This window comes from Manacus candei, unplaced genomic scaffold (assembly GCF_025592945.1).
Source record: "Manacus candei isolate 608988 ecotype Guabito, Panama unplaced genomic scaffold, ASM2559294v1 h1tg000043l, whole genome shotgun sequence".
Taxonomy (NCBI): Eukaryota; Metazoa; Chordata; class Aves; order Passeriformes; family Pipridae; genus Manacus; species Manacus candei.
This window is the reverse complement of record NW_026138091.1, coordinates 14,554,390-14,575,120: the sequence shown is the minus strand read 5'-3', so window position 1 is coordinate 14,575,120 and position 20,731 is coordinate 14,554,390. Positions and strand designations below refer to the sequence as shown.

Genomic DNA, 20,731 nt, shown 5'->3' with positions numbered 1-20,731 from the left:
CTTTTAAAATGAGCCCAGATGCTAGATATTGCTTATCAAGTTTCAGAATTTATAGAATAGGAACAACAACTGAATTCTCCAAGATTAAAACTCCATACAAAATTTAACTGCCTACAATTCCACAAGAAAACTGTTACTATTATGTGCTTATTTTTAAGCATATGGGCATGTACAGCCATGTAAAAACATTTAGATTTCTTTATGTAGGACTCAAAAATTCATGGTATATGCATGCAAGCCACCTATATGAGTTATGTTCAAGAGTGTTTTGAGTCTGGAACAAGCAGAGATTTTTATAAAAGTATGTTTCATATATTCAGAACTCCATTTATGGGTCAGCATTACAGCTGGTGAACATATCTGCTTTTGTTAAAGGGTAACAAAGCAAACCCCTCCACCCTTGAGAACCTTCAGAGGGCAGGATACAAGACTGAAAACATGAAATATAAGAACAATACTGCAGTAAGAAAATAATAGCGAGAAATAATGTTATGCTCTTACTTAAATCGAATATGTATTACTTACAGGTAACATTCTATAAATTGTTCGAACTAAACCAAATTGCATTTAGCAGGTTGGAAGGCAGGCCATTGGCAACTGCGTAAGTACTGAATTGTACGCTTGGCACAGGAAAGCTCATTTTTTATGTTTGCAACCCAACAAGGAAGTTTTTGAGGAACACACTAAAAAGTGAGAGAGCTTTTATTACTGCTATTGTTACTTATTCTTCAATTGCTTGATGTTTTCCTTAGTGCCAGCAATAACCAGCCTGTCTCCCCACCTGACATTTCCACCTTGACAGGCTGGATAGAAAACTAATTTGACTGGAATGTTACCAGCACGAGTGATACCTGGAACTCAGTGCAATCTGTACCAAGGTATTTAATACCTATAATAGGGGGTGATTCTAAATCTGTTTGGTTCTTGTTGGTAATTATCCTCCTTGAGTGTGATAAAAACTTCTTTTTCCTATGGTTAGGGTTTAGACTTGGTCCCCCCCAAAAATCAGTAACTATTTCCCATCATCACGAAACACATAAAACCCACATCAACATTTACTACATAGTTTTTTTATGTTGGTTTTGAGCTGGATCATGAGAATTAACAATATGACCTTACAAAACACTGTCAGGATACTCACAGTGCTGTACAGAAACAAGACTATAAGTCAGATAAAATCATAACGCTAACTGGATTAAGCACTAACTACAGGAAATCATAATCTGGTGGAGCATTTGCTGGTTGATCAGCAAAGATATTTGAGAAATCTGTAAAAGGGAGGCAAAACTGTGCTCATTTTCATATCCCTTCCCAGTAACCTCTTCAACACTGATCAAAAGAGGAATTTGCTTGGTTTTTGTGTTCTGCTTTTTTTGTGATGCCAAAAACAGGTGCTCACTTAAGACAGATATATTAGGCTGCAGATGAATACTTTGAACGTCAGTGGAGAACAGTATTCTACATAAACATCTGCACAAGTATTTCTACAATTGTGAACTAAGGGAGAGGCTGCACTACCCTCTGGGTGAAAAGACAAAATTACATTTCTTATCTGTATTTTTATTTCTCTACTGCAGAAATTCAGTGTTCTATACAGAAGTCAAAACAGCAGAATGAACACCAAATATTTGAAGGGGAATTTCTAATACCTCACATTCCCAATTAAGTAGATAGAAAATTTCAAAATTGTAAAAAATAGAGAAGTAATTTTTTTAGTTTATTAGAGTTGAGATCTTTAGGTAAATGTATTGGGCGGGAAGCAAATGGCAGACTTGTAGATGGCTAACCCAGAGCCTAGTACTTGTCTAACCATGTTGCACCCATCTATTTGAATAACCCACAAAATCTGAAAGATTCCAAAACTACTAATTAAATTGCTGCAATACAGAATCATTGGACTTGGATGGATCAAAATTAATTGGGTCAAAATATATAATGTAGAACTTCTCAAGCAAATGATTAGACATTTTCTAAGGTTTTGAAAATTTTAGAAAGCACAGTTTTCACCAGGTTCTGCACACATGGTTATATCATCTCCTTAATTCATGAAGAGACTGGGAACAAAAAGATTTTCCCATACTTGTCAAGGCACACTTCAAGAACAAACAACTTTAGTTACTGTGCAAGGCTTTCTCAAATAGAAATATTGTTACTCACGTTAACTTTCCAACACAAACAAAATGTCAGATGAAATAAGATATACTGTCAGTAAAGAAAAATTAGCCATATGTGGTGGTTTAAAATTAGGTTCACTGATAGCTGCAGCACCATATTCCATCACCTGTGAGCCACAGGTGGTCTTATAAAGAGAGTTACATTGTAAGGTGATAATGGCTCCCATCATTCACTGACATAGTTAGAAACTAGGCGTTTACTCAGCAGTTGTCATTGAAGTCAATAGTAAGGAACAACTAAAGGTTCTTTTGTGTAGGGACAGCTGAAACAAGGCCCTAAGTGGGAGCAGCATGCATATGCCCATGCAGATCTCCAGTTACAGGTTACAAAGCAATGTATATCAGGGTCTATGAGACATGGAAATGTCTCACTGAACAATGACGCTCAAAGCATCAGTCTCCATGAAACAGTCTTTCATAAGGAGCTCTAAAGTTCTATGGAGAAGAAAACAAGTAATAATTTAGTAATGACTCTACTGAGGTCGAAGAATACCTAAATGAATTCTTATTAACAAGCCAAGTAGAAAGTTGCACAGACTGTTAATTAGAAAAATACCAAAAAGCTGTCATTATCAGAGTCAGTGTAAATGAAAATATTTTTGTATTTGATAATAGTCACAATCAAAAGGCAGAGATGGTCAACATATGGCTAAATATAACTGGACATATTTTTCTATCTGTAGACTGACAGACAAAAGGAAAATCCCTGGAGGATGAACTCAAGCTTCAAGACAGCTTAAGTATAGAGTTTGATGTGTGCGAAAGACACAGGAGGTCAAGTAATCCCCTTATGGTTAGAGAATATATAGTAAAAATTCTATTTGCTTGTAAAGTCTCTTTATTTCACTGGTCTTTCAGATAAAGTATTATGATTAAGTGACACATGGTCTTTAGTGGGATGCACTGGTTTCTGGAATGGTATTTACTACTAGAAACCTGATAGAAGAAAAAAGATTGAAATAAAGAAAAAGGTCTGAAACAAAAACCAAACAAAAAGGGCTTAATTGCTAAGTCACTCATTTTGGAGTGGAACATTCCTTCCACTCTTATCCTAAGACTGTTTTGCCCACTGAACTTATTTCAGGTCTGCAAAACCTGCCTTTTTATTGAATGGATAGCTACTGCCAACTTTCTTCTATTTGGACTCTTCAACAGGAAGAGGGAAAACACTTTCTTTTTCAACTCCCTTATGCTACCTGCAGGGTTTCCATGGGGGTTCTAATAATACTTAATTGGAAAGAACACACAAAACTACATTCTGTCTCTGAAGAAGCCTCTGATGCTGGGTCTCCATACTTAGTTACTCATTGCCACCTGAGGCAAGATTCTTAGGAAATTAATACAACTCTCAGAAGCAAGGAGAAGCTCCAGGTAAGTTTAAGTTGTCATTGGTTGGTTTTTTTTTAAAGCAGAAACAACCACAACAAATGCAGTTTCTCTGAAAAGCAAACAAGTGTTTTCAGCTCAACACAGGAACAACACAAACACAACATGAAACAGTTCCATTATGCTATTTTCAACTTCATTTAACAGAAATAAATCAGGCTGAAAAATATGGAAATTCCTACAGACAAATCAAACTACCAGAAATTGTATCTCTTCAGCCTGTGAATATACAAGTAGAATTAGGTTTTAAGACATGAACACCAGCACTGGTTCAAGATGATACAGGTGATATTTTCCACTGTCAATCAACATTAAATCAATTCCCAGTTTTGCTTTCAGAGAAGCACACTTGGAATTTGGCTGCTTGCAGTATTTCAGATGAGCCATAAAACAGAATTCCTGAACACTTGTGCTTACAGATCACATTGCACTTCACAGCTGTTGTGTTTTACCCCAGCAGAGGGTGCATTTAAGCAAGTGGAAAAAAGCAATTTTCTTTTAAACATAGCTTAAAGTGCTTAGGGGTCTTTCTGAATGAAATGTAATGCATACATATATTATATTTTAAATATATTAAATAATTCATAACAAGTAATTATTAGGCCTACCTGCAATGTTTATCTCATTTTCTTCTAGTTCCTCATGTGCCACATTGAACAACAGCATAATGCTGCAACTAGCTAGATGGAGCAGTGAAGTCTGAGGAGTAGACCTAAATTTCACAACATTGTGATAAATACGAGGTCAGTAAATCTGTATGAAGGAATTGCTACTATGATTACTTTTTAAAAAGGAAAATTTTGATTAATCTTCTACATTAGAAGAATGCTGAGATTGCAAAAGCAAAGCATTTAAAAAACAGAACATGCCTGAAGTAAAGCTCTTCATATGGCTTTATTTCAACCTCCTCTGCATGACCTTTCCTCCATTCTTTGTTATTGTGTGCCACATTATTTGTTTCCCCAGGACCTACGTTTCATCACTGCATTGGATAGACTAGTTTTGAAAATGAACTGGGTATTTTAAAGACTTGTATTTAGTATTACTTAGTGCAGAGACTGTTGTCTCTGTCCTGTGTTCCCTTTGTTGCTGAAATTGTAAGGGATATGTCCAAAATATGCACAGTTTTGGAACTGGAGGAACTTTTTAGGGAAGCAGAATGCCATTTCAAAAATGGATTTCTGCCACAAATAACTTTTCACCAAGCTCCATAAAATGAAAAAATATGAACAAATTACCATTCAAAACAAATTCTTCCTTTTCAAGACTGTCATACACATCTAACATTACGGTAGTTAGATGTAAATAAACGCAAAACTTTCTTAAAAGTTCATGCATATTTTCTTTTGCATGTATGTTCTCCAGTGAAGTGTCATGAAGTAACCTATTTGCATAAATATTTTAGTCCTGTGGCCAATGAAAGTCAAAATTCAGAAAAGAAATAGTCCACTATTATCTTCCTACTAATTTTTCTTTCTCCTAAGTGAAAAAAAAACCCTCACCTTTTCATGATTTAATGTTAGAATAAAAAAAAGACAGCTGTCATTCTTTATAAAACACAAACTAAACTGTATTTGAAGGAGCAGGGATTCCAACCGAATTGCACAGGATTAATTAAATGAAGCATTTTCAAAGAAAACAAATAACATGTGGCTAGTAGTTCTACTTGGATTGGACAATGGCAATTGGACATGGAATGAATAAAGAAATAAATTAGTATGGGTGGAAGCAAAATAAGAACAAACCCAGGTAGTTCTGTAAGCAGTAGAACCTCTGAATAACATCATTGGGCATTCTTAATGCTTCTTCCTCAGTAGATGCACTATTTTGCATTTTCCTGTTATATAGTCCATCTGTTTTCATGGATATAAGCATCTTTGAGGCCTCTACTTCTCAATCAAATTTGTTTGAAGTTGGTCAACAGGTTCAAGATTTATTGTGGGGGACTGATAGATAGTATGATTGCATCAACTTACAGAAGTTCTGCTTCCTTACAAAAGTATGATAAAAATAGCAAATCTGGGCTATGTTAGCCTAGGAAATAGACAATTCCACAGCAGGGCACTTTCTGCAGGGAAGGCCAAGCCAGGAAGAACACAGGAATACAGTGTTCAGGTCTAGCAGTAAGAATTCTCGAACTGCCATAACACAAAAAAAGGAGAGCAGATAAAAATATGGCCAGTACTACACCAATTATTAAAAATAAGATTAATCAATTAGAATATTTTAACTAGCATGCTAAAAGAAAAAAGAAATTTAATATTTTAATGCATCATAATTATCTGTTGTTAGCAACTTTTGATTAATTCTGTTAGAAAATCTCAGATAGGTCTTAACATAAAGAAGAGCTTGCTTCTTTGAATTCAAACTATAGCATGGTATTGGTTAGGTAACAGAACATGACAGACCAAATTAATTTAACTGCAATACTTCAGATACAGTTTTATCAAGGATTAATATAGCACAATACTTCCAATTGTTATGACCATGTTGTCATCAGTTCAGGTGCAGTAACTCCCCTTTTAGTAGTTCAGTCATGCTTTGAATACTCCAGTGCACTTATCTCACCTCTTATTGATTCACCAGAAGAAAAGCTGCTTGTAAAGAATGGCATGGTCTTGTTACAGGACAACTTATATAACATAATATCTTCATTTTGTTTCATTCATTGTAGTGTTTAGTATGAAATCAAGATTAGGTCATAGAAGACAACTGCCATGGAGGAGCTGCCACTCTGAAATATCTGATATAGCATTACTGTCAGATGTACCCTAAGCATCAGGCTTATAAGGGTGACCAGCACTCATTCATGCATTTGGTTAATCTTGTTGCACATACAGTTGGTCTCTTGACTTAATATAATGCATTCAACACATTCACAAGTATGGAATTGTTTTTTCCCCTTAAGTCAGTGCCTCTGGTAAATAAGTAGCAGAAACTGTCTCCATTTGGTGCACTTATTGGTAAGAAGACTGCTGAGGAACTCATTCATTCACACTGGACTATTGTAATGTATAAGCTAGTTACGTCACCTAACTTTCTCTCTTACTCTTCTGCACTAGACATGAAATTCATATCCACCTTATTTGCTTAGTGAATGGGTTTCTCCTAATATAAAAGTTACAGATACAAGAATTTGCACAATCCTCAGTGGCATCACAAAAGAGATGTACAGCTTTGCTAATTTAAGTAACTTTTTAAGTCTAAAGCAACTGAACTTAAATATGTAGTAGAATTAAATTGTATGAGAAGCAGCACAACATCATTATAAAAGATAGGAAATACATTAGTAACATGAGGAATGGTGAAACCGTGAATTAAATTTCACAGTTGCTACACATGTTCAAGTAAGTAAACACAGTTTTCACAAAAGATTTTTCAACTGGAAATCAGAAAAAATAAGGTGGAAAAAAAAGAAACAGCTAAAGAAATCTCTAACACTGAATTTCAACAGTTTAATTTCTTTTTGTTCAAATGCTCATTTACAGATAAAATTTGGAATGAGATCACATTCATCAAACTGTCCACCTAATGTAACAATATTGCATCTCACTGACAAATCAGACATCAATTAGAAGCTGTAAAATTTAATTAAACATATCCTAATCACAGCTACCACTGTAATGTGACCCACACCTATGCATGCATTTCACGTATCACTACATGACAGCACTGCACTTCCTTCCATTTTTCCTGCTACCATCTTGAGGACTTAAAATGAAGGTTTTCAGAGACAGAACCAAATGGAAATAAGGGGGGGGGGGAGAAAGAAGTTGCTGAAGCAGAAAAACAGAGATAAATACACAATATCTGTAATACAGGCATACAGGAGTTCAAGATATAGGTATATATATTCAAAAATAAAACAAGTAAAACACAAATGCTGAACTATGTGACTATATTTTCACCTTCATGTCCTAGCAACTACACAAAGAAGGAAAGCTTTGCTTTCATGCTTTATGACCTCCTAAGAAGCTTCTCGATGGCATTACAGCTGCCTTGTATTTACTGTAACTGTATTATATTATTATATATGTTATTAATATGAATTAATATGAATAATATGTACTAAACCCACAGAAGAATATTAATAATTTGAGGCATCATTGCCTGCTGCTCTAGAACTCTTACACTTTAATTAGTATATATATTTTTATATATATTTCCAATAAAATGGAATAAAAGCAGTCTAATCATCAACATCACTAAAAATGTCACAGGACACAAAGTTCAGCATAGATTTTACTCATGGTCTTCACAGAACTTTAGAATATGGTTTCCTGAATTAATTCACAAATGACAGAAGACAAGTATTACACACTTATTCACCAGACTTCTTCCAGCCTTGTGTCTTTCTTCCTTCCATTGTGACACCATTAACAAGTTCCATTCTGTCCTTTGTGGTTCCTGAACCTCTCTTTTGCTGTGTCCCTGTCCTGAACAACATCTTTTCTATTAGAGAGCTAATAATTATTCACCTTTCTCTGTTACACACACATATGATTCCTTTTATACTTCAGAATTATTCGTTGCCATGTACATGTTCCCCTCACTGCTACTTTTTCCCCTCTTCCTTGGGATCAGAACCAACACCGAAAGATCAAGATGGTTGAGAGACCACACCCAATTACTCAGCATCACTGTCTAGCTACATAAAATACTTTTTTTAACTTTTATTTGTCAATAATTATGACTTAGGCCTATTACCACCACTGGAGTCATCATTCTATATGTTAATAGCTTCTTACAACACTATTTTACCTACGTCTTAATCAAAAACAACATAACACATTATCACATCAAATCAAATACTGAATACTCATTCCATCCTAGAAAGCTGTCATTAATCTGGTTGATTAACAGTAGGAAAAATATTGTAAGATTTGAATGGCAATAAAATGTAAATATTTTCCCAGCCCTGAAAGTGTTCAAGCCCAGGTTGGATGGGGCTTTGAGCATCCTGGTCTAGTGGAAGGTGTCCCTGCCCATGGCAGGGGAGTTGGAACTGAATGATCTTTAAGGTCTCTTCTGTCACAAACAGTTCTATGATTCTGTGATTCTGCGTCACTTTAAAAAAATCAACCTCAGTAGAATAAGGTATGAAATATCAAACATCAGACTAGTTGCATCTGTTCTGCAGGCATTTCTGCTACGCTTCTACTAAGGCAGAAAGTTAGATAGAAGAGAGACTTTCTCAAAGCCAGAGGAAAGCCTCATTAAACTCAAGCTTAGTTTTTCATATCCCTTTAAAAGACCTAGACTGAAGTTTAGGTACACTGCAGCCACTACTGCAACTACATTTTCCATATACTTACTGGAGCTAATGTGAAACTAGCCAGTCCAAGCGCTATGAGCCATCTAGACATAGCTCTGCTGAACTCAGCACAGGCTGCAAAACCTGCCTGAGAACCAGAATAAATATGCAATTACTTAACTCTCTCCGAACCTCCTGTCCCACAGATTTAGACTCGGCAGGAATCCCAGATGACTATAAAGGAGAAAGTGACTGCCATTGAATGACACCCCTGAGTGCTCTTGGAATAAATCCAATATTGAGTGTCAAGCACAGAAGAAAAGCAGGAAACAATGTTGCTTTTATAGTGAAACCAGATAATTTAAAGATAAATAGAGAAACTAGACCCTAACATAACTATCATATACTAAAATCCAATGAAAAGTTAATAAATTTTGGAAAAGCAATTTTAGCATTTGACATTATTATTTTAGTTACTTTTTATATATATATATTCACATAGTTACCCAACTCTTATTAAAAAATGTTTCATTTACAGGAAGGTGTCTCCAAGATCTGACTATTTACAATATCTTCTCCATTTTATATGTTTCCAAATAAAAATTATTGACACTTTGGGACAGAAATACATGCTCCAAAATATTAAATTAACTTTTTATATCAAATGGTTGCAACAGATTGACACTCAAAACTCTTACCTGAAAGAGACACTGTACCTCACAATGCTATTTTAATAAATCAGGTTCTAAAATACTAATTACAAGAACTGATTAAGCACTACATCTTAAAAGAAAAATATTCCGCAACCTCCCACATGCACACTTTCAAAACTATGGAACAGGAACTGAGAACTGGTATGCAGCCTCAGATTTGGAACTTCAGAAGATTATGTATCAGATTCAAGTAACTAGGAATTCCAGATGGCAATTCTTGTTTACATGGATCACAAAATCCATAATCTCAGAATTTCTGTAGCTTATCCATCATGTACAGTTTATTTTAATTGCCAGAATTTTGAGCTTGCTTTGTTTGTTTGTTCCATTTTATTGAATAAAGAGGTTGGGGGAGGGAGAAAGGGAAGGCGGGGGGAAAGAGAGAGAACATTATTATCTTGAATATTTTTATCTAATTTTTTGATGAACAATTCCATAAAGTACTTCAATAAATCTGCATTTCCTAGTGGATGAGTTCAACATCCCATACACAAGAATCAAAAATCAGCAGTAATGGCAAGAAGATTTTGATAATATGACAGTCCCTTCTGCTTTCTGTTGCAGTTGGATAAGCAGTGTAATAATAAAGGATGTCACTCTTTAGGGGGTTTCTGTACACAAGAAGTTCAAAGCTGACTCATAGCACCACAGTCCCCTTCTATGGGTTAAGATACACAGTATACCAGTACCTGTAGACTCTGCCACTGACAATACAAGGCAGACAACATTTTTCTTAAAAAGTGCTCTACAGCTACTCAGGTAATCACAATAAACATGAAAGAAGATAATAAAGTAGCTCTGAAATAATATCTATGGTATGAAAAGAATGAAGGATGCCAAGTTTCAGAGATATTGCTTAAGGTTTTCTGCAAAATTAGGATACATTTTCAGGACATGAAAGTATATCAAATAGTGAGTTAATTCAGTTGTAGAGATACCCATAAAACATAGTAACATGCATTTCAGCAGGTAAGCACACTCACTGTCACCCATGAGCTTACAGGGCCCTAGTTAGGATTGTTTTATACTTACGACACACTTGCTGCTTTCCAAAACAGTGAGATTAAAGCTACCTCTACCAGGTTACACAAACTATGTCTGTTCTCCTAAGTACAAAACAATTTAGAGCAGACAAGATTGCACAGTCATATTTCCATGATCATAATTTCCAGAGCATGGCTTTTGGTTTTCTGGGGTTTGGTTTGGTGGGATTCTTTTAGGTTTTTTACTTTAGGTTTTGGGGGCTTTTTTTGGGTTCATTGTTTGGGGGGGGGGGTTGTTTGTTTTGGTTTTTTTCAGGGGGGATGTTGCTTATTGTTAGTTGGTTTGGTTTTTGAAAGGAAGAACACTACAGAATCACAGAATATGCTGAGTTGGAAGGGACCCACAAGGATCACTAAGTCCACCTCCTGGCCCTGCACAGGACCATCCCCAAGAGTCACACCATGTGCCCAACAGTCTTGCCCAAATGCTTCTTGAACTCTTTCAGGCTTGGTGTTGTGATCACTTCCTTGGGGAGCCTGTTCCAATGCCCAACCACCCTCTGGGTGAAGAACCTTTTTCTAATATCCAACCTAAACCTCCCCTGACACGACTTCAGTCCATTCCCTCAGGTTGTGTCACTGGGCACCACAGAGAAGAGATCAGTGCCTGCCTCTCCTCTTCCCCTCAAGAAGAAATGTAGACTGTGATGAGGTCTCCCCTTGACCTCCTCTTCTCCAGGTTGAACAGCCCAAGTGACCTCAGCCACTCTTCATACGGCTTCCCCTTAAGGCCTTTCACCATCTTCGTTGGCCTCCTTTGGATGCTCTCTAAGAGCTTAATATCTTTCCTATATATGGCGCCCAAAACTGCACACAATATTCAAGGTGAGGCCTCACAAGTGCAGAGAAGAGCAGGTCAATCCCCTCCCTAGACTGGTTGGTGATGCTTTGCCTGATGCCGCCCAGGACACAGTTGGCCCTCCTGGTTGCCAGGGCACTGCTGACTCATGTTCAACTTGCCATCAAGCAGGACCCCCAGGTCCCTTTGTGTGGCACTGCTTTCCAGCCTCTCATTCCCCAGTCTATACATATCTCCAAGGGTTGCCCCATCCCAGGTGCAGAATCTGGTACTTTCCCTTGTTGAACTTCATATGATTGGTGATTGCCCAGTCCTCTGATTTGTTGAGGTCACTCTGCAGGGCCTCCCTGCCTTCAAGAGAGTCAACACATAACCAAGACTTTCCTCTCATGAAGCTGTGCTAGCTGTGACCAATGACTGCATTGTCCTTCAGGTGCTTTTCAATACCTCCCAGAACAATCTCCTCCATAACTTTACCAGGCACTGAAGTGAGACTGACAGGCCTGTAGCTTCCAGGGTCCTCCTTCCTGCTCTTCTTGAAAATTAGGACAACATTCACCAGCTTCCAGTCAGCTGGATTCCCAAGACTGCTCAAAAATCAAGAGAGGTTTTGCAATGACATCAGCCAGCTCTTCAAGGATTCTGGGATGAATCCCGTCACGGCCCATAGATTTGTAGGGATCCAGCTTGAACAGTAGATGCCACACAGTTTCAGGGTTGACTGGAAATTGATCATTCTCACAGTCGTGATCTTCCAGCTCAGGACACTCTTGGTCTGTCATACGTGTTGAGGAGAGAGGCAAAGAAAGTGTTAAAATACCTCTGCCTGTCTCTGTCCCCATTTGTGAGATGAACATCCTCATCCTGGAACAGGTCAATGATATTTCTATAATGCCTATTGCCATTAATGTATTTAAAAACCTCTTTATTGTCCCCCACATTTCTGACCAGCTTCAACTCCAGCTGAGCTTTGGGTGCATGAATTTGCTCCCTACAGCACAAGCAGCATCTCTGTATTCTTCCCATGTCACTTGACCTTGCTTCCACTGGGCATACACCTTCCTTTTTTTGCCTTAATTCCAAGAGAAGATCCTGCTCAGCCAAGGCCAATCTTCTGCCTCACCTGTTTGACTTCTGACATTTGGGAATTGCCTGCTCCTGTGCCCTTAGGAGCTGATGTTTGAAAAGTGACCAGCACTTAGTTCCTGAAAGAATAATTTGTCAGCGTCATCATCCTGCCTAGGAAGTCTATAGCAGACTCCCATGATGACACCTGCATTATTTGTTTGCCCCTTGATTCTTATCCAGAGGCTCTCAACTGTGCCATTGCCAACTGTGAGCTCCATACATTCTAATCTTTCTGTTACATACAGTGCCACCCCTCTGCCTCTTCTGCCCTGCCTATCCCTCCTGAAGAGCCTGTAACCATCCAACCATCCAACAGGGCACTCCAGTTACAGGTCTCATCCTATCAGGTTTCACTTATGCCAATGATATTAAAGCTCTGGGACAGGGTGAAAGCTTCAAGCTCCTCTTGTGAGGACTTACATGAAAACTTACTTATAGATTAGTCCCATCATGCCATCCACCTGCAATTCCAGCTGAGTAAAATAAACAAATGCTTTGAACTATACTGGATTATTAATTTTTTTTTAATTTATGTATTACATTTCCTCAAAGATAACAGCATACAAATACTTGCACGAAAAGGAGTGACAAATTCAAAACATGAAGTTCACCATGCCGGTACACCATGTGTACTTTAGACAATATTTTCCAGGTGCAATGAAGTAAAAATTACAGGGAAAGTCACAGATCTAAGGCTACGGATTTTCTGAAACCAGTTTTTAACCAAAGAGAAAACAAGGGATGAACAAGCTAATGAACATGGATACTATTTGGAGAGGACCAATGGGTCCAGAGTATGTTATCCTTTCTTGCAAAGAAGCAAAAACTTATCAGATTTAATTGTAAAGTTTACTTACTGTGCAAGCTTTCCTACATCTCTTATTGTAGAACACCCTAACTACAGCTGTCAATAAATGTAAATGATTGTTCTGTAGGAGAAACAACCAAGACTTCTTACTTCATGAGTTTTGAGTGTACAACTACCTTCTCTGTATAAAGTTGGCTCCGTTAATTCACTTTTTATGTGAGTTTTTAGGTTTCTGACTACAAATTATAGTGATTTCACTCTGTCGGTCCTGAGCTTTATTTCTAAGGGAATTTTAGGGCTCCCAAGATTCTTTTCCCCTTGAAATGGGAAGGAATGGCATTCTGAATTCTTTTTAATCAGAGGCCTTCCTTGTTCTTGACTCTAATTATGCAAATCACATATTGCAAACTCCATTACTTGATGCTTCAAATGGCTACAAAAATAGATATTAATGTGTAATACTCCAGATTATTGATTATGATATTGCAATTTGTGTAAATAAATATATCTAGTTTCCTTAACTCTATTTTTCAGCTCAAAATAGCATCATATAGAATAAACTTGCAATCATATTTGGCAGATGTTTCTGCATACTATGTCCTTCGAAAGTAGACCTTTTCAATGCATTTCTTACTGTTTCTTTTAGTTCATAACAGGACCAAACGAAATATTACAAATCACACCATTTTTGCCCCTATGAAAAGTCTAGGAGGCCTTTTGAGTTCCAGTATCTAGAAAGGGACAGGATGGACTCAGAGCATAAGTGCACTGGCCTTTTTCTCCTGTTTTTGCTTTCCTGTATCTATGGGATGACAGGACAAAGATACTTGCGCTTTAGGAACCTTGTCAGCATCTGTGTTTCACTGCAGAACCTCTCAGGAACACTGTCTGAAAAGAACGAGCTCACTTTCACTACTCATACTCATTCAATCTCTTCATAAAAGTACTATGAAAATAAGTAATTTGTGACTGCTACCACAGCTGTCTAGAACAGCATAGCATCAAGTGGATGATTCTATTGGATAGCATAGCATAGACTATATTCAGCTGGAAGGAGACCTACAACAATCATCTAGTCCAGTTGCCCAACCAATTCAGGGCTGCCCAAAAGCTAAAATGTTATTAAGGGCATTGTAAACACTGACAGGTTTGGTGCATCCACCACCTCTTTAGGAGGCCTGTTCCAGTGTCTGACCATCCTCTCCATAAAAAAAATGCTTCCTAATGTCCAATTAGATCCCCCCGAAGCATCTTTGAAGCATTCCCAAGTTTCCTATCATTGGATACGAGGCAGAAGAGATCAGCCCCTTCCTATCCCCTTCGCCTGCTCAGGAAGGTGTACAGAGCAATGAGGTCACTCCTCAGCCTCCTTTTCTCCAAACTAGAGAAGCCCAAAATCTTTGGCTACTCCTCATAGAACATTCTCTCCAGCCCTTTCACCAGCTTTGCCCTCCTCTGGCTGAATTCACAGACCATCACATCCTCTTAAATTGAACATAGTATTCAAGAGCGTTGCTCTACTTTGTCACTGATCAACCCTTTACCCCAACATCTACGGCACCTAACAAATGATGACAGAAATTATTTACTGCTAAGTAGTAAATATATGGGCAAATAAGTGCAAATGCCAACAAATGAATACTGCTTTAAGAATGTCTTAAAAGAGATGAGTATTGATATATAAAGTCCTAAAAGATACTAAGTATATATCACAATTTACCTTAATTATTAATGCATTTGGTATTATTTGATTTGCTAATTTGGTGAAAAATATTGTGAGTACAGAGAAAGGAAGGAAATCTCAGAAACGTTTCCTGTATGTCACACAATTTCATCTGACCTTGAACGACGCTGGTGCAGAGCCCAGACAAATTAGATTTTACATTTACAAGAATTCCACTGCGTGAACATCCAAGAGTGTGAATGCCTCCTGACAATTTTTCCAGGTTGTTCTCAGAAGCAGGTAAGAATTTCCTTGCTAAAACATCAATCGGCTCCCAATGGGAGTTACTTGAGGTAGGCCTGAGGAATAAGAAGCTTCAGAATTATGGCCTTTCCGTCACAGTACAGCAGCTCAAGAAAAAGGACAAGAGCAAGGGATTAAGGAAGCTTAGATATTGTTCACAGTTCAAATTAATCTTTGAGTAGATGATGGCTTATAAGTGACAGATGAATAAGAGAGTAAAATTTTCAAGTAAATGTTGCTTCTGGCCCACAGCAGGGAAGATTTGCTTAGCTGAACTACAGTTTCCTCAGTGCCTGACTGATGCAAGGACAAACAGCAAGGCATAAATTTAAGCTAAAAAGCTTACCCTTGTTAATAAAAGTTAAAGGAGAAACATAGTTTTGTTTTCTTACTTTCTAAGCAGAAAGCTGGTAAGTCAAAAGAGCAAATCATGCATGTAAAACTTACAGAAAAAAACCAGCAACAAACACCAGTGCTTGAGCTTTCCTAGAAGCCTCTTTCAGTCTTTTGGAAAACCCTTCTATCAACAGAAAGAGATCAGACAGGCCTGCTCAAAGAGCTTATAAGATTGCTCATCTGTATTGGATAAGAGCCGTACAACACATGCAGAAAAACCCAAGTAAACGTGAAGCATACTATGTGTAATTATTCTTTATGCAATTAATTATAAATTATCATAATTTTAAAATAAATTCATAGGTATTAAATGAGTCAATTAGGGACCGGCTTTATCATTTTCTCTTGATGTGTGCATGAATATCCTTGACAAAATGAATGGAAAAAAACCAAACCACAAACATTAAACAACGACCCAAATCAGTTAAAACTAACTATACCTATTTAAACATGCAGAAAACCAATCATGTGTATTGCATTTAGATGGCCTTTTGTCATACTATGTGTTGCTGTGTCAAAGCAAAAAATCTGTTGTAATAAGTATAATTATTTTAATAAATGTGAATGAAACTGTTCAGGACAGACTTTCAAAGCTATTTTATTATATAGAGAAAGGTAGAAGTATGTTTTTTTAATAAAGAGGTTTAAAATATTTTAATTAATGTCTTTATGTTACAGGATTTTGTATTCCTGAGAGGTAAATAAAAAAATAACGCAGTAAAGCTCACAGAATAACTACATAAGCCATTTTACAGGGAGGATATACTTTCCTTCTTTTCTGTGAATGTATAAAGCTCTCCTTCAAGCTCTTAGAAATCTATTGATCTGTGAAACACAGTGCACTCCAGGGAGGCAATTCACTTGACGTTATATATCAAATGAGGAGATGAATAATGATCATACCATTTGGTAATTAAACATCTTACAAACCTTTTAACTGACTGAACGTCAGAAAGGTCAAATGAGATCAAACCCATTTTTTTGTTGGCTTTAATTCTTTTCATATATTAGCAATACAAAAGTCATATTTAAAAGTAACTATAATATTACATGGCAAAACCAAATAATTAAACAACATATTTTTCATTCGTATATTATTAGAAAGTTTGAATACACAGAGAAATAGTTCCTTAATCCTAGAGTCCTATTATAATCCTAATTTTTAAATTTAGAAAGAAGTAGCCACTCACGAGTATAGTGCAAATAACTAGCAATGTTATTGGATTAAAGGAAATGAACAGCACATAGAGCAAATCTAAAATATACCTAAGCACCTAGCAATTAAAATAAATCTCCTTGAAAAGTTACAGGTAACTGAGTTTTTATTAGACAGTGAGTAAGCCTATTGCAATAGCTTGAAGACACTAACAGTGTTTGTCACCTTACACATTAATTTGGACATTTTATCTAATATTATTTAGTAATAATTTAAATGACTGACACTAGAAATAAATCCAAAATATTTAATAAAGAAGTCACCTACAGCTGTAATTTCATGTACAATTCTGTATTTTGCCTGTAAATTTGTCAGTTGCCAAGGCAATCAAAAGATGCAGAAAAGGTGGTTTTTACTACAGACTAACAATACTGTGAAAATCACTTGCCTCAATAGCTAATGCCTCTGTCAGATATGGGGTTTCTAGAAAAGACAGTATTTATTTGCATATGACTACAGCATAACCTTATGGGTTACCATAAATCAAGGCCTTCATTGCCAGAAAGAATAAATCCCTCCATCTTAACACAAACTATCATCAGCCTTCACTGCCCAAATAGAATCAAATCCCAAATATTAAAAAATGTCTTACGATTTTCCTCTAGCTACTTTCTTAGAAAATGAAGAAATCTTTATTAGCTCATAAGAAAACATTAAAAATCTTTTTCAGAAACAAATTGGGATGGATTCAGTCAACTTTCACAAATATATATCTGCACAAATACACAATCAATATGCGAAATAACTAAACACATCCAGTAACAGCCTATATGAATATGACAGTTCTGTCTTACAGAAGAGTAAACTAGTCACTCCCAAAAACCAACATTAATCTACTGAGGCCCATATCCCTGTGTTGCCCCAGGCGCTTCTGCACAGATAGACCTAATCCAGAAAAGAGAGGTTTCTGTGGCAGAATCTGAGAGAGGATTTTTACAGGGCATCTAAAGAAGTAGGGCAGCAGATAAATTTGCCAGCTGAAGGACAGAGTTTTACTGGGCAAGTTCCACATCCATACAGCAGACTGGCTGTTACAATGGGACATGAGAAAGATGTGGGAGATACCTCCATAATATCAACTGCCAGTTGCTCGCGGTACTTTGTCTTTCTTTGTCTCAAGGCTGGGAACAGAGGTCAAATTCGCAAAATGAAAAAGAAGTAATTAAATCACATGCTCTATCTTCTGGGATCTTTTAAGTATTGGACAGGGTATTCAAGTTCATATTGTAATAACTCCAAAACACTGTCCTATCAAATACATTCAATCAATCCAATATATAGCTTTTTCAGGCCTAATAAATCAAACACATTTAAAATACCTTTAACTAAAAATATTTCTGAATTGCAAAATTAAAAGATTATAAATTATAAGATTGCAGTAACATTAATACTTTTTCAGATCTCCATTTCTAATATTGTCCAAAAGTACAGCATTCAGCAAATTTTCAAGAGACAGAGAAAGGGCCAGTTACTTATTATTCTACAAGTTGAACATGTAAAATCCAGGGGAAAACTGTTACTTTACTGTAACTAACTGGACTATTCCATTATTCTTTATAATGGAATGTATATAACTGTGATTTGCACAATAGAACAACTTCTGCTAGAAAAACAAATAAACAGGTGCTAAGATCAAATTTTAGGAGAGTATTATACATGTGATTCAAGCATTGACCTGTGAGAAGATGTTCTGTGGAGGCTCAAGGGCCTCAACATATGCTCACTTAGTAAACAGCTGCAGCAATTAAGGCTGCTCTTGCCCTCTCCTTCCTTTCTCCACTATTTGTTACCCTCCCAATGCCAGAGCTGACTGTTGCCACTCAGGGGCTGGCAAAATGACCATACAAAATGACCATGACCAACTTTTCTGCAGAGCCAAAAAGCATGGTTTAAACTGTTATGGATTTTCAACGGCATCAGCTGGGGATCCTTTCCACACTCATTTCCAGTTTCCTTTTCCAAGTGACAGAAGTGAAAGAAGAAAGGATGCAAACACAAATTCTGGTGAAAGGACAATAATGAATTTTGGAGAGAGGGAGAAGACACCTAGAACTGCAGTAGCTGTTCATTAAATAACTATGTGCTTTAGTTAAAAGGATTATCGATAATGATGAGTCTAATACTTCTACAGTGAAGATGAAAGATTTACAAATTGCCTTCCTACATTCCACATTCCTTATAATACTACTGCTCAAAAGGCAAATGCAAAATGATTCTGTCCTAAGAGAAAACTTTAAATATTTTTCCATTCATTCATTCAGTAATTCAGTTCAACATTTCAGCCTTATTTCTAACAATAAAATAAATAATAATGCTGTCATTCATTTAGTCCACTTAATCAGTAGAGAAAAAATTTGGCAAAATTTCAGTTTAGAAGTTCTAGAGTTCAGAAGTTTGTCTTGTTCATTTTTTTGTAGTTTGTTGTTGTTGTTTTTGTTCTTTTTGTAAGAAGAAGAAGGAATTTTAGGAGCAAAATTTCATTTTAGTAGAGGAAGAGGGATGATGATGCAAAGATTGCAAAATTATGAACTTATATTTTTTTTAACAAGTAGTATTTCACTGAATATTCTGAGTTGGAAGGGACCCACATTGACCATCGAGTACAGCTCTTGAGTGAATTGAGATCAAACCCACATCCTTGGGTTTAGCACGTTAGCACCATGTTCTAACAACTGAGCTAATCTCAGGGTAAAATTTGAGAAAAGTACACCCACCTAAAACTAAAGTAAAAGCCTTTGACTGGATTGAGTGGAAATTTTGTATATTATATTGTTTTAATTCTTTAATAAGTGATGGAAAAAGAGAACTAGATTTCTCTTCCTTCATGAAAATTCATCTTAGGGCAAACAGATAACTAAGTAAAAATAAATGGTAAATGGCCATGTAAGAAAATTTCTATCTTGAAGGGAAGAAAGGTAAATATTCACCAACTTGATTGTAGCACACACTGTTCAGATAATAAATATTAGTTTCAAATCAGCAGCAAAACACTTAAGACAAGAGGTCACATGTCTTTGTCATAGCACATTATCCACCTGCTCTAACTTGAAATGTTTAGTAAATAACTTCACCCAAATAATACAGAATGATATTAGGCTACAAATTCATCTACAGGAGCGCCGGAACATCTTTATGTACTGCAATAGATCTAAAACAATATTTAACTTAGTTTCTCCTTCAAGTATAAAAACATTGAGTTAAAATTACAGTAAGATTCCCATTAGTGTCATTACCTATAGAACTATACTTAAGCACATTATATAGATTCTAGAATTAAATTTCTATTTTGTACATACTAATGTACCATGTCCCACACCTGGTTCTTGAGAAGTCACTATATATTGTGTAAACTATACCAAGCAGTTGTAACTTTGCAGCCTAGGATTACATACCTTATATTTCTTCCACAAAACTTTTGGTGGATTGGTCATAATTAAATGAATCCTCACACAGGCACTCAAATCTACATGCTTATGTTTGGATATAGGACCAGAACCACCATATGAACCAAAAACATAACCTATTTTGCTTTGCTAGAAGACTTAAGCTTGGAAAAAAACAGCAAAATTTTCTTCAAAAATTAAATTGTGAAAATCTGAACTTAAAAAAAAAAATCTGATGCAGGTAAGCATGGTTTTGCCTATCAAATCTCCAGCAAAAACCTATCTCCTGCAGACTGTGACTGACAACAATTACCACTAAATAGCTGTTTTACAGGTTACATTCAAAATTCTGAGACCTAGTTCCTAAGGGACAGTGATCTCTGTCCAGTTCCTAGATGACAGCACCTACCTTAAAAAAAAAATCATTACCTCTTTCTTTGCTAGATCTCATAATGCATTTTCCAG

The 20,731-nt window shown here is 36.4% G+C and overlaps 1 protein-coding gene across 13 annotated transcripts in view; it reads right to left on the bottom strand.

Annotated features, from left to right (window-relative positions):
- FOXP2 (forkhead box P2) overlaps window positions 1–20,731 on the bottom strand; it is a 407,244-nt gene that overhangs the window by 256,680 nt on the left and 129,833 nt on the right. Inside the window, exons 1-2 of one of the 13 annotated variants that reach the window (XM_051795469.1) lie at window positions 7,197–11,145; window positions 4,169–4,272 (exon numbers count right to left, since the gene is read on the bottom strand). The exons of the other annotated variants lie outside the window; for them this stretch is intronic. The gene's annotated coding sequence lies outside the window, so the exon portion shown is untranslated. Of the gene's footprint in view, window positions 1–4,168; window positions 4,273–7,196; window positions 11,146–20,731 lie in introns of those variants that run through there. 13 annotated transcript variants of the gene reach the window in all.